The following is a 13626-nucleotide window of genomic DNA, read 5'->3' as shown; positions in this document are numbered from 1 at the left end:
TCTAGTCGAGAATGTGGTATCCTTTCTCTCATCCTCCCGTAACCATGGACTTTGCAATGCCCTTTTCTGTCTCGAAATAGCTCGCATAGACTCATCCCATTGAAAGATGTGCTCTTTCTTATCCTATAAAACCTGCAGAGGGAAAAATCCTTCTCCATGTCCTAACTTCCCACACAAAAAACAAAATAACGTAGTTTTTCATAACAAAACAGGACATAAGTAGTTTTACCTCTAAAAAATGCAAGTTTCTTCTCTCGTTTAAAGGGTAGCGAATGTCAATACTCACCCTAATGTGCATGGTTCCTTTATATCCAAGTGTAATCATCGAAGTGTCGTACTAAAGAAATTTGCTTATGAAATTCCCCAACTGAGTAGCCATTCCTTCAGAAGTAAAACCAACTAGTAGATCTTCAATATGAACCCATAAATCCACTGATTGAAGAGGTACTGATTTCAGATCCTCTTCATTTAATAACCGATGTAAAACTAGCAGATGTCCATTGAAATACCAAGGGTCATTGCTTTCGATTCGATCTGCGTCAATTGTGTGGTAGAGTCTAAACAAGAATCTCTCATCTCCCAATTCGGTAATTGAAATTCCCTCTATAGGGTGCCATACATTTGCCAATGTATTTCTCATCACCTGAAAATTAATCATACTAGAAGTGTGAAACATACCTACAAAGCAATTCTCCCAAGAAAATTCCATAGTTCCTTCACCCGCCTCGATCGTGATAACCTCATCTTATTCCTCCTCAATGTACAATTCACCTAGGTTCTTAATTATCTCCTCCATCACTCAAAACTAGAAAACCAATACGCAGCCAACACATAGAAAAAAAATAAGCCAATCAAAACACACTCGAAACCATAATCCAATGATGCAAAACACAGGGCAAAAACCTTAGGAAAAGGCAGAACCTTAAGAAACATGGCAAAACCCTAGGTTATATCATGCTTAAATTCGTATTAAAATTAATAATTTGTAAAGCCATAAATTTTATTAACTCAAATGAAAGTATAAAAAAAAGACTATTAATTTATGAAAGTATACAACAAGATATACATAAATATGTAATGTGATATGAATTTGGATTTTGTATAATTATATAGATAAATGTGATATGAATTTTGATTTTGTATAATTATATAGATAAAACTTTAATTTTAATTTAATTATTCATATTTTTAAAAAATAAATTTATTTATAATTAAAAAAATTATATAATTATAAACTAAAACGATGATTAAATTATGTTTTGATCATTCAAAATCTTATAGCTTAGCCCTTAATAAAGAAGTTCCATGCCTCACTTATGTTGAAAATACAACATTATTACTATCAATAAATGTAAACTAATACTTTTTTATAGAAATGTAAACTAATATTTAATTTTTAAGATTATTGGAGGACAAAATTGATAAACTAAAAGACAGCATTGCTCCTCTTGATTGCATTACTTTTTTCTCCTTTTAAATCTGCTTTCTTAACATGCATTTAAGGCCACATATCCATGTCGCATATATCTCAATAATCCCTTTTGGTCAAGGCAATCGACATGTTGTCAAGAAAGCAAAAAAAGTTGCATAAACTTCAAGTTAAAACATTTACCACATGGCTAAGTTGATTGGCAAATAATATGAGTGACGAAATAGAAAGCTATAAAGGTGAGTTTTTTTCTTGAAAGATATAGTTGTACCGAATGAAGATTACTTAAAAGCAAATATGTATTGTTGATTCTATTAGAGTATGAATTTATAATTTTTGGAATAGTCGAGTGTCTTAAAAATCTATTATCGAATATGTTTGGTTTCACTTTCTTTTTGCTTAAATTCAAAGCCGACTAAAAAACTTGAAAGATAAGATTGACCCGAAATCGACATAATCAGACCCGAGGTTGGATATCAACCACCTCGGGATGTCTTTCGGGTCGGGTGTTAGTTCGGAAGCAAGAAACAGAAATAAATATGGTGCAAGCAAGTGCAATGACACTGCTGATTCCCATTAGAAACGCATAGGAATGCAAGCTGTACATTATTATGATAACTTGGCATGTATATGCATCATCCTAACTAACTATATATCCTCAAATTCCTGATTTGTTCTCCGGTCAACGATTTAACTTTACCGGTTGAAACTCCCAATTCCTTGGAACGCCGTCGTATACGGTATGTGCATGCTCCTGTGCAACCATGCCGAGTACTAATATATTTTCTCTAGGAAGTAGAAACCCCACCAAGCAGTAGAGTAACTTAAGGTAGCTATATATGTGCTTCAACGACGAGACGACCGACTACCGTCCTCTTTTTGTTTACAGGACTCAGAAGGGTTCAGAATGCCATCGTGAAAGATGGACAAGCCTTTGCAGATTCATGTCATGGAGAAGCCCACTCGAAGTAGTGGCAGTGGACACTTCGAGTGACAGTCCAGTTCCCACAGCCAAAGAACACATTCCCTTGCTTCGGCCCGGGTTTCCAAACCATTCCTTTGCTACTCTTCACCCCACAGAAACAGTAGGGGTGGTAATGGAATAGGGGCATCTGCTGATCCTTAGGCTTATTTGGTTGATTCGGAGAGAAGGCCATGTTCACGGGGATCGAGTTCCATGTCATTGAACCGTCAGTAGCCTGCCACATCAATGAGTTTGTGATGGCAAATCTAAAACCCTTAAGCATCAAAAGGGCAAGTAAGCGAGCTGTGTTTTTGGCATCATCAAGGCCGCAATGGGCACGGCCTTGCCAGGCCAGGCCAGCCATTTCGACCGCCTTTTTCAGATTACACCTAACACCACCAAAAACCTCACAGAAAGGTACTTTTAAGTTGATCCACCTGCCAAAAGGAAAATAAGATCTGTTAAAGGAAAAAACAGAACAAAAAAGCACAAGTCAAACTTATTTACCGGTTGAAGTAGGGAGGCTTCCGGATCTTCTTGAATCGGCACTCAGATTCCAGCATTACCCGACAATCCCAATTCGACCATGTCACCACAGCAAAGTTAGTGTTTTTTATTCCCTTCTTCTCCAGCCATTTATCGTGCCTAAGGAGAGCCTCACTCAGAGTAACACCTGTATCTACCTACAAAACAAAGGCATATTTAGGACATAGGCTCACAAGTCACAGAGTACAAGAGAGCAAGAAAGCAGTCAAACATCAATGCAGATAATAATCACAATCAGACAAGTCCTGCGAAAGACCGATCCTTAAACATGAACCCTTGTTTATCTTGTATTGCCTTCACTTGATTGAATTCCTAACTTAGTGCCCCTAGATTAAAGGAATTATGAACTGACCTGAATTTGCTGGATACCAGTGAGATCCTTGCAGAATTCACTCAAGTGCTGGTTGCAAGTTGGTCGTACATAAGTCTGAAAACATGCTTCCAACTGGCCGGTAACACTACTCACAATGACGGATGGAAACTCGATTATCTCCTGTGGATGGGGATTTCTTTCCTTGTCACATGTAGCCTCAAAGTCTATGACTACAAAGTATTGAAAATCTTGGAACTGGAACTCATAAGGGTATCCATGAGTGATCACATTGAATGGAGCATAATGAAATCGGTTATCTACTGGAAAATGGTACAGTTGGCTCCCGAAAACATTCAATGGGTACAGCTGCAACTTATGAGTGTCAGGATAAAAGGTCGACCATGAGCCATACTCGTGTGGGAAAGTAGGCTTGTGGTAAAACTCATTTGGAAGTTCCATAAAATCTCCATTCAATGAACAAACTGGTTCTATTACGTCCCCAGCTGGGCGAGTACCGATTTCATCTTTAAGCTCTGCTCTGGGAGGCCTTCAATTGAGTTCCCAGTACATGGCATATTGTATGGGAACCCCTTTGTCTGGAGGCATTTTAAGACTGGCTCACAGTCTTGCGTAATTTCTACATAAAATAAATAAGCAAAAATCTGTAAACCCAAAATCAGCTTTGATGTATGCATAACCAATAAGACCCATACTAATTCCTCCGAGTCAAAGAACAAACATGCTGATGGAAACTGTTGAGACCGAACAAAGTGAAAACACACACATATACAGTATGTGGTTCCTTTTAAGAAATAGTAACAAGCAACAACCAATGGCAGCAAGCAAGCAACAGGTGCGGAGCTCAACACTGAGACCGACAAAAAGAAATCAGAGTAACTCGTAACAAATCTTAAAAGGCTTTAACTCACCAGCATACACACAAGAATAACATATAATTTGATCAGAAAATAAACATAGCATGCATCATTTCCTTGAGCAATGTACATTCACCTTCCACTGCTGCGGTGGAGCTCCAAACAGAAGAAAATGGAAGGCTAAATAGGGTTAAAGAAATGAAAATGAAATTCTATAAGTCTAGACTCTTAAAGATAAAGGATACATTGTCTTGGAATTTATTCCTGCATCAAACTTTTAATTTGAAGGTGAAAGACACATCTAAGAAGGTGCAAAGTCAATATGTGCATCACGCCCTATCCAAATCCATTGGCTGAAATTCAAGTAGCCAAATTTCAACTAAAAACATCAATGAAAGCGCCTTTTTAAATGATGAAAAATCTCAATAATGCTGTAATCCAAGTTGCCATTTCTTACCCAAAATCAATCTAGTAGTCATTTTTCTTACCAAGAGCACCAAAATAAGTGCCTTCTAAAATGTCAAAAGATTATTTTGGAATCCAAACCATTAGAGTTCATTGCTATAAAGAAAGAGTGATTTCACTGTGATGGATGTGCATGACAATGAGACCACTGGAAAACAGAATCTACAAGGCTAATAATATTATAAAATATTTAGCACTATAAATTATCATACAATCTACCTAAAGCTTCTCCACACAGTCACTAATTGCTTAAAGACTAAATAAGGCCTATTTGGTTCAAAACAGACAGCTTGAAACTAAATATTAAAAACAACGTTAACATACTCCTCTTCCAATTATTCCAACAAATAACAGGTTCAACTTATAAAAAGCCAACTTAAATAAAATATTTTTTCAAGTAAACTGATCTTTTAAAATAAACTTCCAATTTCTTAGCATTAGCCATTAAATGGCACACCAAAAATGAAAAATCCCATAAGACTATATGCATCACACCGTAAATTCAAATCAAATTATTCAAAAAAAAAAATCAAGTACCCCTGAAAAAAAGATCTTAAAACAGAAGTGATCTCAACACTGGGTAAATAGAGCAATCAAAAAGGAATATTTTTTTAAAGAAAAGCGTCAGAAACCCATCAGATAAAATGTCCAAAAGATAAATATTTTGGAGACCCCATTAATCATAAAACCACCAAATGTTCACTCGAAGCGAATCAAAGTTGTAAACTATACACGCAAAAGAAAAGAAAACGAACCTTTGTTTTCAAGAGCCATCATGATCTTGTGTACAATTAAGATCCACCAGTAAGTACATCAGATCCTCCTCTTTTTTCCCTCACCTGGAGAAACGTACACTATAATATATATCAATAATAGAACCAAATGTATATATATTAAAAAGAAAGTGTAGACAAGAGGATGACCTGGTGTGAATTGTGATGCTAGGGAGAGCAAGAGAGAGAATTACCTCGGGAAATTTATAGCTAGAATTCTGTCCCCGCCAAGGCCGGATATTGTTACATTATCCTTTTAAAACTTTCAGTATCATTCTAGTTTGTTTTATCGTGAAAAATCTGGAAAAAAAAATCTTTTCTAATCTAATAAATAAAATTATTATAAAATGTTTTAAATTACAGATGAATCAAATTTGGCTGAACAAAAAAATGGAGACCACTAAAATATATCTAAAATCAAAAATCAATTTGACCATCAAAGTTTCAATTGAATTATTCATACCACCCAACTATTTAAATGTTTCAATCAAGCCACTGATCGTTAATTTTTAACGGAGGTGGTGATGTGTCCGTTAATAAAATTGGCATAATTCTATATTTGGTCCTTAATATTTACATATTCTATCAATTTAGTCAATATTTTAATTCAATTAAATAAATTTAACTATCTAATTAGAACGTGACATGTGTCAATACATGATTGGAAAGTTTCAAATAATTAAAGTGAAAATAAGAGACAAAGTTGCACTCCGGAAGATTTGAACCAATGTTAGGGGGATTATGAGCAACTAGGCGCCCAAACCATTGGGCCAAAGGTCTTCAAAGATTTAAAGTTACAACAATTTGTATTTGTCTTTGCAACCTTCTCGACTTTGTAGGTTCATACTCTTCATCTTCTTATGCTCTACCTAAACCAAACCACCACCTTCTCCATGAACACCAAATCGAAGTCCATAAAGTTTGAATTTTATGTTTTTTAATCCCTGATGGTCTAGTAGAGAGACGACAACAATGGGACGTCGTCTCTTTTCTTGTTTCAACAAGGTTTCCTCTTCATCTTTATCAGGAACTGAAAACTAAGCCAAAACCAATAGAACAGTAGATAAAGCTCCGCTCCCCGAAGATCTGATCATGGTGGAATTGTTTTTTCCCAATGTTGTGTGACGTCCCCGGCGGCTGAGCTTATGTTGTCGAGGCTAGGGAAAGGTGATTTCCATCTTGAAGCTCCGGTGATCGTGTTGGCTTATCACGTCGATTGTTGGGACTATAACGGTTGGAAAGACCCTTACGGATTAACTCTATAGACTGTAAAACAAACGGCTTATAGTGAAGCCTTGAAACTCGACACCATGTTTACACCTTAGGTTGTGGTTCAGGGTAGGGTTCAATGCATGCTTGATGATGAAGATGTTTTTTTGTCCACAATTGCTACTGCTCCCAGATTTCCAGTTCCATCATTCCAGGTTTGGTTTTGCTTACTTTTCTTCGTTTTCTTCAAGCATTTCATCGTTATAACTTCGAAAAGCTGCACTACTATCCGATTACAGGTGAATTTCCAAAGGCCGACGTCAGAGACATTTCAAGTGACACTAACAGGAGCTTTAAGGTTTAAAGAAGACAGCAATGGCGTCAAAGTAATGGTAGGTTTATACGAGAATGGGTTAGTAAATGACTTCTCTGCAGGATAAAATAAAGAGAGTTTTGTCCAATGATTTATTGTTAGAAAACTTGAAAAGCTATGCAATCCGGAAGACATAATGGCTAAAAAGACCATCTCAGGGACTGTTACCTTCACCCTATGGGATGGTTTCAACAGTAACAAATGCACCATTGTTGTATTTGCTCAAAGCAGCTCCCATCAAATTTATAGACTTCGATTTGTTGTTAATGGAGAAGGTGGTGGTTTGGTTGAGGTAGAGGAGAAGAAGATGAAGAGTGTGAACATGCAAAGCCGAGAAGATTGCAAAGACAAATACAAATTGTTGTAACTTTAAATCATTGGAGACCTTTGGCCCAATGATTTGAGTATTTGGTTGCTCATAATCCCCCTAACACTGGTTTGAATATCCTGGAGCGCAACTTTGTCCCTTTATTTTCAATTCAATTAGGTAGTGACACGCGTCACCATCTGAATGGATAGAAAAATTATTTAATTAAATAATTTAAAATTCATAAATAAAATATTTCAATCATGTATTGACACGTGTCAAGTCTTGAATGGATAAAAAAATATTTAATTAAATAATTTAAAATTCATAAATAAAACCTTTCAATCATGTATTGACACGTGTCCGTTCTAATTGGATATTTAAATTTATTTAAATGAATTAAAATAGTGAAAAATTGATAAATTATGTAAATATTAAGGACCAAATATAGAATTATGTCAATTTTATTAACGGACACGTCACCACCTCCGTAAAAATTAACGACCGGTAGCTTAATTGAACATTTAAATAGTTGGGTGATCTAATTGATTCAATTGAAACTTCGATGGTCAAATTGATTTTTTATCATAGTTTAGTGGTCTCCCGTGTAGTTTACCTTAAATTTATTTATGTTCATTAATAATAGCAAAATTATGTTTGTATTTATTTATTTACAACTAAACGTATTTTCATATTCATTTAGTGTAAAATTCATGCTTGTTTGACATGTTTGATAACATTAAGGTGGAGTTTGTTTTTGCAGAGGTAAAAGGTTTGCAGTCTGCGGATCACATCTGCAGGCATCTGCAGCAGAAGAGGTGGACCAAAAGTCTGCAGTTTGCAAGAAAAAGACTGTTTGTTTTTTAACGTCTGCAGATTGCTAAAATAAACTGAAATATAAATAAACTGATTTTTTAAACTTAAATGAGTTTTGCAATACTGAAATTTAAATAATTTTAGTTTTACAATACTGAAATTTAAATAATTCATACAACTACAATAATAAATTTTTTAGAAAAACAAACATCACCTTATTAATTCTATTAAAAGTTTAACATAATCACATGTATTATTAGTTTTATAAGTTTTATAGAATAAAATTTATAAATGATCATTAAATTATATGATTTTTTTAAAATATGAAATTATGTAATACTTTTACTTTTTTTAAAAATATATATTCATAATTTATTTTTATAATTATATGATATTTTTAGAAAATATTTTTTAATTTATCAAATTATTTTTTGATTATTTTTTATTTAATTGTGATTATATTTTAAAATTTTAAAAAAACATAATTTATAATTTTTTATATTTTAAAATCTTAATTATCAAACAATGAAATCATTTTTTATTAATCAATGTGGTTTAAATACTTACATTTTGTATAAAAAGTTTAAATATAATTTAAAAATAACAAATCCAAAAAAATATTATATTTAAACTTAAATCAAAATAAATATAAAATTTTAATAATATATAAAATAATTTATATGATATAAAATTAAATATCTATAATAATATTAAAAATTAATATTTAATTTATTTAAAATTTTAATATTAAAATTAATATCTATAATATTAAAAATTAATATCTATAATATAATATTAAAAAATTAATATTTTATTTATTTAAAAAATTAATATTAAAATTAAATTCAAATATAATATAAAATCAAATATAAAACCTCTTTTAAGAGGTTAGAAGACGTCTGCAGACATAAGATCACGTCTGCGTCGCGCAGAACACGCGCAGACGTTAGAAGAGCTTATGTCTTCTAAAAAATAAACGATCTGCGAAACTCAATGTCTGCGCGAGGTCTGCGCGACGCAGACATAAGAGCTTTGCAGACCTTACACAGTAAAAACAAACACCACCTAAATGAATAAATACAATAGAAGTATGAGTTTTCATGTCATGTTAAAATATTCTAATAAATTTTAATATATTTATATGTGTCGGATTCATGGTTTATGTGTTGTGTTCATTTTATTTTAAGCTATGTAAATATATAATTGCACGGACTAACTTATTTAAATGATTAAATGAATTGTTGTTGTTTTTAGAGGTCACGAGTTCAAGCATCAGTGACTGCATTAGAGTGATTGAACATTCGTTGTCAAATGATTGACAATATTTAAAATAAATATTACTTTAAAATCATCGTAGTTTAATAAAAAGTGTAAATATATAAATAAATTTTAATATATTTGTATATTTTTTTATGTTATTTTTAGCGACGTGTTACATTTTATATAATTTAACATAATGATTCGATTTATAAAAAAATGTGTCTTCATGTTATTGTTTTTTATCTTATATTGTGTATAATTTATCAAAATGATTTAACGTAAAATGGAAAATATTATCCTTATTGTGTTTACACGTATTATTTTTGTTTCAATTTCTTATTAATTTATTTAACTTTTTATGCGTTAATTAAATTATATTTTATATAAATTTCAATACATTTATGTATTTATTTCATGTTTGAGTGATTTTTATTTTTCTCTTTTTTATATTATTTTTATGATAGAGTATACAAATGATCTCCGACTATAAAATTTTATTTTATTAATTCTCTAGACTATTAAAAGTAACAAAATGTTTATACCTAATTTATCATATATATTTTTAAATAATTTGTCGTTGGATTATTTATTTAACAACTAAAAAAACAAAACAAAACCAAAAGAAAAAGTCCAACAAGGCCCAAGACAAAAACACATGCTCAGACAGTTAAGTGAAACAAAACAACAAATCTGACAGCACAAAAGAAACTGAAAACAACAAAAGAACACATAACAAAACTAAAGAAAGAGAAGACTAAAATACCCAAATACACGGCGATCCAACTTCTGCTTCTTAGAAAAACTGATGATGATAGCTCGAGCATGAAGAAGGCTGGAAGGGGTTACAAAACAGTAAACAAATACACCCTTCAAATAGCGGGAAAGAAACGAGAACTTCCCTCTGAAAAGTGTCATGGAGGGTCTACCAGTCGACGATCGTCTGTAGTTGCCACAAGGACGGTTGGAGGAGCTTCTTCGATCCAGAATTGGTCAGTGTTTTTCTTAATCTCAATTGTGGCTAAAGTATACATTGCTTTATTTGCATTTCTTGGAACAAATTGAAAATGGCACTCTTCAAAGTCTTTGATCTTCTCTCTAATGTCTATTATGAAAGGGCGAATGACTGAGAAATCTAAATTGTTTGATTTTATGCATTTTATAACAGATAAATCACCTCCTTCGACTATGACTCGCCTGAAACCCATTTCTTGCGCGAAACAGAGACCATGCAAAAAAGTCAGTACCTCCGCTGGAAATGCCAAATCAACCAGGTAAGTCACTCGACAACTCGCACTTAATATTTTGCCAGAAACATCTCTAATAATACTACTTGAGCATGTCTTCTCCATTTGATGCAAGAAACTAGAGTCCATATTGATTTTCACAAATGGGTTGACATGAGGTAACCAACGAGCTTCAGACGTTGTGTTTTGGTGTTGAAGAGGGGATCACCTTGTCTTAAGTCCCGAGTAGATATTGCCTCTAACTATACTGTTGAAAAATGTTTCGATATAACAAATTTAAAGTCAAAATGTTTTTGGACTTGGATTGAATTTATTCAAAGTTTCAAAAGGTTTAAAAAATAATTCAAAGTCCATTAAAATCGGATTTGAGCAAAAATTTCAGATTGCCTAAAGGGAACAGATTCCCCCAGGGGTACCGATTCCCCCAGGGGTATCGATTCCCCTCTGTATAACAGTCTAAATATTTGAATTTTACACTGCAGAAACCGATTCCCTATGAGGGGATACCAATTCCCCCCACACTCAAAGATGTTTTATTAATTGATTCTCATCCCCAAACGGTTCCAAAACATCCCCAACGGTTATATACGACTTCAAACACATTCCAAGCTATAAATACAAGCTAAGGACACTTGAAGTAAGAGAACAACCATCCAAGCAATCAAACACAAGAGAAGAGTTTTTCATTCTTATTTTATCTTTCTCTTGTAAATATTTTTTCTTGTGAGCTTAATTCTTGTAAACACCTACCTTAGAGAGGTTTTCTTGTTTACATTTCTTATCCTTTTGTAAATGGAAAATGTTCTAGTTCAGCCCGGAAAAACTAGGGAGTTATAAGGTTATATCTTTGTCCTCAAAAGAAAGGACAAATTAGTGAATTTGTTGGAAAATCCTTGGTGAGGAGCTAAGGTAGTGGACGTAGACTTTGGTTGAGAAAGTCGAACCACTATAAATCGTTGTGCAATTCTCTATCATTCAATCTCCTTACTCTCCAAATACAAAACTGTTCCTACCCCTCTTTGCAAACCGTTCTGGTTGTCGATTCGAGCTTTCAAAAATCCCAACAATTGGTATCATAGCCTAACTCGTTAAGAAGGTTTAACCACCTTGAGACGATCCTCGAAGAAGCTCTACCAATTTTCGACACAACCGAGAAGATGGCTTCCACCTCCAGCTCATTCCACATGGAAGACTCCCTACCAACGGACAAGCCTCCATACTTCAATGGAGTTAACTATCGTCATTGGAAGAAATTAATGAAGGTATTTATTCAATCCAATGATCTTGATGCATGGGAGATAATCGAGAACAGCTACTCTTCTCCAAAGAAGAAGGAGAAGAAGCGGAGTGACAAAGAACGGAAGAAAGCTCAACTTAATGCCAAGGTCATGCACATAGCGTTGTGTGCATTTGGTCCTGAAATCTATGAATGAGTTTCTTCATGTTCAAGTGCCAAGGAGCTTTGGAATAAGCTCGAGGAAATCCATGGAAACAAGAAAGAAGAACCAACAAAGGTGGTGTCTCTAATGCCTCGTGAAGAGCCCGAGGTATCTTCTAACTCAAATGAATTTAATTCATATATGTTTGATGAGTTACAAGATGTTTTTAATAGATTATATTCGGAGTTTGAGACCATGAACTCCAAATATAAGAAAATGATTTCAAAATTTAAAATCGAAAACGATCTTCTTTTGAAAACAAAAATAGATTTTGAAAGCCAAAATGAAATTTTGAAAAAGGATTTAGAGCTTTCAAAAATAAAAATTGAAAGTTTTGAAAAAGAAAATTTTGATTTAAAAGTTAAGCTTGAATGTTTAACAAAAGAAAAAGAAATCATTTTAAATAATTCATTTAGTTCAATAATGACAATATACTCACATTGTCATTATCATGGTCACAAGGAACATACTTGTCCTTTAAAGAAAGGAAAACATTTTAAAATTAGACAAGTATGGATTCCTAAGGGAACAAGGGGCATAGAAACTAATGTTCAAGGATCTAAAGCAATTTGGATACCAAAATCTACTTAAATGTCTCTTGTAGGTGTGTGAGAGCAATTGTGATGAAGATGACTAAATCAAGATGCTCTAGCCACACATGAAAAAGAAATGGGTAACCTCTAAGCTTAATGCTTTTAATTTTGGTTATTTGTTTGCTCATTTAATTTTAAGTATGCATGAGTTTTGATATTGAATGATTATGTTTTGTTTTAATCTCATGTATGTTGAAAGCAATTGGTATGATGAACAATTTTAAAATTTTAATGATTTTTCATAATTTTTAGTTCATCATAATGAATTTGGGTCAAAATTGATTTTAAAATCAAATGATATCTCTCTAACAATCGATATCAACTTTTCAAATACTTTGATTTTATAAATTTTAAATTTTTGACCTAAATTTGAATGTTTATGCATGTGGTTTAAATGAAAATGATATTTCTCTAACAATTGATATCAAAAATTTTCAAATGCATAACATTTTTTTTTTGGAAAACTTTATGCATATGATCTTAAATTCAACAATTGATATTGCATAAAGTATTTTAGACTTGAATATATTGAATTTCATGTGCTACTAACATGTTTGTTATTCTTTGTTGAAATTCAATTTTGTTTGTGTCATGTTCTTAAAAGCTAAATTTTGTTTGGAATGCATTTATTGATGGGAAGCTTTGATTTTTTCAAATAGATTTTAAATGTCAAATTTATTACTTACTCTCCAAAGTTATTTTAAACTTTACATATTGAATTATTTTTTATATAACAAAAAGGGGGAGAAATTTAGTTTGAAAAATGTTTCGATATAACAAATTTAAAGGCAAAATGTTTTTGGATTTGGATTGAATTTATTCAAAGTTTTCAAAAGGTTTCAAAAATAATTCAAAGTCCATTAAAATCAGATTTGAGCAAAAAATACATATTGTCCAGAGGGAACAGATTCCCCCCAGGGGTACCGATTCCCCGGGAACATATTCCCCCCTGTATAACAGTCAAAATATTTGAATTTTACACTGCAGGAATCGATTCCCTATGAGGGGGTATCGATTCCC

At 32.8% G+C, this 13626-nt stretch overlaps 2 pseudogenes; one reads left to right on the top strand and one right to left on the bottom strand.

Moving 5' to 3' along the window:
- Positions 1 to 1966: 1966 nt before the first annotated feature.
- Positions 1967 to 5635, bottom strand: LOC120153893 (annotated as a pseudogene).
- An 822-nt stretch (positions 5636 to 6457) lies between these two features.
- On the top strand, positions 6458 to 7314 carry LOC120153754 (annotated as a pseudogene).
- Positions 7315 to 13626: the final 6312 nt, after the last annotated feature.

This window comes from Hibiscus syriacus, unplaced genomic scaffold, assembly GCF_006381635.1.
Source record: "Hibiscus syriacus cultivar Baekdansim isolate YM2019G1 unplaced genomic scaffold, ASM638163v2 tig00111105_pilon, whole genome shotgun sequence".
Taxonomy (NCBI): domain Eukaryota; kingdom Viridiplantae; phylum Streptophyta; class Magnoliopsida; order Malvales; family Malvaceae; genus Hibiscus; species Hibiscus syriacus.
The sequence above is the reverse complement of the archived record's forward strand: the minus strand, read 5'-3'. Positions and strand labels throughout refer to the sequence as shown.